This window comes from Carlito syrichta, unplaced genomic scaffold (assembly GCF_000164805.1).
Source record: "Carlito syrichta isolate Samal-C Ts95f unplaced genomic scaffold, Tarsius_syrichta-2.0.1 Scaffold303984, whole genome shotgun sequence".
NCBI lineage: Eukaryota > Metazoa > Chordata > Mammalia > Primates > Tarsiidae > Carlito > Carlito syrichta.
Window position 1 is genome coordinate 353869 of NW_007248080.1, and position 4807 is coordinate 358675.

The following is a 4807-nucleotide window of genomic DNA, read 5'->3' on the forward strand; positions in this document are numbered from 1 at the left end:
CTTTTTCACTGTTGGTGGGAGCAGGCTAATTCAACCTCTATGGAAAGTGTGGTGATTCCTAAAAGAACTGAAAATTGTCCTTCCATACAATACAGCAATACCTTTCCTGGGAATATACCTGGAGGAACATAAATCTTTCTACCAAAAAGACACATGCACATGCATGTTTTTAGCTGTACTTTTCACAGTAGCAAAAACGTGGAACCAACCCTACTGTCCATCAAAAGTGGCTTGAATTTTAAAACTGTGATACACATACATGATGTTTTCTGCAGCCGTAAAGAAAAACAAAATCATGGATTTCACAGCAAATTGGGTGGAGTTGGAGACCACACTTAGTGATCTATCACAGACAAAAAGAACTGAATACTACATGTTCTCACTGGCAAGTGGGACCTGAACATTAATCACAAGCGAGGGATCGGCAGTCACTGGACACTGTTGGAAGGGGGGAAGTAAAAACACAAGGGATGCCTGATCTTAAACTGGGAAAAGTGAAGATCCAATGAGGGCCAAAACTTCACCTGTAAATAACCTACTTGTGTAGCTAATCCTGGATTGTATCCCACATCTTTAGATTAAAATAAAATAAAAAATAAAAAACTACCGTGAGATATTCCCTCATACTTGCTATGATTACTATTTTTTAAAATAAATGTTAGTGAGTGAATTAAAACCCAACACCAGCCACATGTCACAGAGGTGGTCCTTGTGCAGCACCCTGCCCTCTAGAGAGCCAAATCTCTAGTCGAAGAAGTAAGCACTTATTCATGAATCACAAGACATTTATTGCTCAAAGCTTACATTCAAATAACCGGGCATGGCAGGTTGCTGAGACTACTTAGTGATGAGGCAAGTGGCTTTTAGGGCTCCTTGCAAGGATGACTAAAGTAGATTGTATACTAAAAAGAGAAGGTGATCAAACCTGGTGAGGTCTGAGGGTTAAGAGAAACCAAGTTTCACTGCACCCTTATTGGAACTTCCTGGGGAGAGGACTGTAGACTTGTTTGAAATTTGCCTTTTGGATCTTCCTGCCAAACTCCGGCAGCACAAGAGTATCCCAAAATGCACCTGAGAAGCTCTCATAAATCTTCTTCCAATACAGCAAAAAGAGGAGGAGGGTCCATCTTGGTGACTTGGTGGAAGATGACAGTCTGAGACAGGACAGATTGAAGATGCAGAGGAGACTTTGCCAGCGCTCTAGATGAGCCGGTGGGTGCCTGAGAAAGGGTGGAGGCTGTGTTGGAGTCTCCAGGAGTAAGTTGGTCAGAGTTGGCTTCCTACTTCTGCCTTTGCCGGCATTTGTAGCTGACACAGGGCCTTTACTATGGGGCACTGAGAAAAGATTCACTCTGATTCTCGTCTTGGGGTGTCCCAGGTCAAGGGAGTACAAAACGGGGAGTGCCTTATTGAAGTTGTCTTGACACCTGGCATGTGAGCCACAGAATGGTCTGGGGGGTGGGTTTCAGGGAAAGAGGAAAAATGATTTGGGGTATTGGACAGTGGAAGTGGCTGGTAGTAATGGTTTGAGGAGGATACAGGCACTTGTGTTATCAGGGAGGCCAGAGCCTGGGGAACCATGGATACAGGAGAGCCTGGAGGTTCTCAGGCTAATGGCCTGGTAGAGCTAAGGAGTCTGGACCTGCCCACGGGGTCACAGACTGCACTGAGTCTCCCCTTCTGGCTCTTTCCTGCACCATTGGTGTCTGCCTTGTACTTTCCACTGCTTCATTCTGTGAGGCTCTTTAGCCTCCAAGATTCCCAAGGAAGCGTAGGATAAGCAGGACAATTAAGTCTCCGCCACTTACAATCCTCTCAACCTGGGATGAGCAGAATCATCAGGAAGGCACCAGAGACAAAGAGACAGACACACAACAGCTAGGCTTAAAAGCACATCAAGGCCATGCTTTTCATTGTCTGATGTCATTTTCCTATCAAAGCAGTTCTTCAGTTTCCTGGCATTTGCTACATCACAGGATTGTCTGGGTATTCTGCCACTACATCAGCATATTAATTGGGGGTGTACATCAGGAATATGCTAGCATTTTTATGCACAGCTGGGCAAATGTCACAATTTCAACCACAAAGAAAAGATGACAGTCCCTTAAGAGACACTTTTCAAAACTTGCTCATCCCTTCCTCTCCTAGCACGCTCAGAACTTCCCAGAGAACATTTCACAAAGCCTGGAAAATTCATGTCTTCAGCCCACCTCCTTCTGTGAGAGGGCAGAAACAAGGTGTCAAAGAGTAGCTTCATGGTGCAGGTGGAAGATGCTCATTGTGGGGCTTTCTTTTACTTGTTGTTGGTCCCATAGTGAGGCAGGAGGGGTCTGTTTTGGGGGCTTCATTATCTAGGAGCTACAGGTTTGAATAGCAGAAGGTAAACGTGTCTGAGATGACAATATGGTAAACCCTAGTCAACAAAGGGCATTAGTATAGTCTCTCCTCATTGTCTTGAGGGCTCTATCTGAGGATCAGTTGACTTGTAAGTCTAAGGCAAAGTACCAAAGAACCTGACTTAGGAAAGAGCCCAAGAAAAGAAAACCCAAATAATTAACAGGTGAGATTACAGATTAAAAAACAGTGAGTCCAACAGCCCATTCTTGAAGTCTGGTGGAGTACTTGACTTCAGTATTTATCACCTGGCCATGTGACCAAGAGTCAGTCACCCAGTTGAGTCTCTCCCCTTCCGTACAATGAGGATTATGTAGCATACATACTTAGGCGTGTTGTGAGTTGATAATGTGCAATCAACAAGATAATGTACATTAAGCTTAGCAGCCTAATCCTAACTGCAGAATAAGGCCTGTGAGGCACCTACTAAGTAAATTCTCAGTGGAATTTTAAGTAATTATTAGGGAAAAAAACCAATTTTTTATCTGAATATCTTTTATTTCTCCTACCACGATTCCCAGATGAGGCTTGAAGACAGCCTGGTCTTGCCTTTTGGGGTCTTCCAGAAAACTCCATGTTTTTGGAAAAGGTTTCATGGCTAGTATGTTTCAAGAGAAGCCCTGAGTACAAGCCCTCAGACCCCTAATGGCTCCTTCCCTCCCCTGCTTTCATCACAATCTTGTTCAGTGGTCTCACTTGACAGTCTCATGAGCCTGTTTCAGGAACCTTGACTTCTCGCCTAAATTCTGGCCCAGAAGTTTTAGTTGTGTGTTGACTTAATCTTGCCACCTGGTTCTTTGACATGACCTGAAACCAAAACTGAATTTATCAGACTTCTGCCAGCTGTAGAATCTTCCTCTACTGGGAGGCCCTGAATGAGCTGATCTCAGGTGTCCTTTGCACAAGGTTAGGGTCTCAGGAGTAGAAGAAGCATGGACATCTCATAGTCTATGTATTCTGCCTTACCTTACCCCTCCTCCAGGAGAGACCATTGTGAGCAGAAGATTGAGGAGAAGCAGGTGCCCTAGCAGCATCTTAGAGATCCAGGCTGCATCATCAGAAGTGAAGCCATGGCTGAACAGTTGCAGACATGGTCCAGGCAATGGCACTTGTTTCATTATTCGAACCTAAACTCACAAAGCCAGAAGTTGAAAAGCCTGCTAGCTGAGACCAGCATGGCTGTTAGAGAACTCCATGGTCAGAAAGTTGGGAAATTATCAATGACGGTGCATCCCCAGACAGACATGCTAACACCCCCTAGACAAGATGTCCTTGTTGTAACCCCTTGGCTGCTCCCATTGTGTAGGAGGGGACCCTCAACACTGACTCACTAAATGAGCAGTTCCAGCTCCAGAATGCCACCATTGGATTAATTGTGTCTGCCATTAAAAAATACATATTATTGTTGAAGCTGTTCCTGGAGAACGTAGAGACATTATTGTGGAACAGAGGGTGAACCACTGCATCTTCACCTATCAGCCAGATCATGTTCCACTCATCAAGGAGAAGGTGGATGGTCATTCTCAAGGTCAGGAGCTACGCCTACTGGCAGAGCATCTCCCTGTGAAAATGATCAGCAATTTTTCACAGCGGCACTTCCTCGGGGAGGTGGATGACCTTGTGTGTGCAGATGTGAACATGAAGTTCGGCAACCGTATGGGTGTGGAGATCCTCTTCTCCTTGTCTGGCATCTTCCATCCTGGCTACTGTGGGCTCAGTCAGAAAAATCTTGCATGTGAATGCCAGCCTCAGTCCCAAGCCCATATACTTGCAAATATGGGGGACTTTTATTACATAAGGATTTGGTGGGTCAATGCCCAAGGTTTATAAGCTTACTGAGGCCTTTCACCAGGTATGATGATGGACAAAGCCAATGAAATCAAGGCCTTGTGGCACAACAAAAGCCACTTGAACAAGCACCTGCTTCACTACAAACCCACCAAGGTCCTCTCTCCTGAGATCATGTGTGATCAAGAGTTGCTGAAGTATATGTCATATTGGCAACTGATAGGCTTGCCCACCATCATAAAGCAAAGTAGAGTTATGGTCTTGCTAAAGAATCACCAGGAAATACAGAATTATGGGCGAAGCTTCCAGAAAAGGTTCAGAGAGGGGTGATGGCCAGTCAGCCCTAATCTTCCCCCAGGCGTGCTATCCTAATTTTAAATCAGTTTTACAACTCCACTTCTTTTTCCTATCTGGTTGAGAAAAGACTGCTGATTACTCCCACCATCTCTCCAAGCTGTTGCCCATCCCCCTACCCAGTCACCACTCCTACACATATTTAGGCAGGCACAAGTTTCTGAGTTGCCATTACCTTGAGCTTCTCACTGTGCACTCCTAACACCCTACAGGCTGGGTGAGGTGAGTGGTTTCAGCATAACATATAAGAGATCAGAGATGAGAGCTTTTC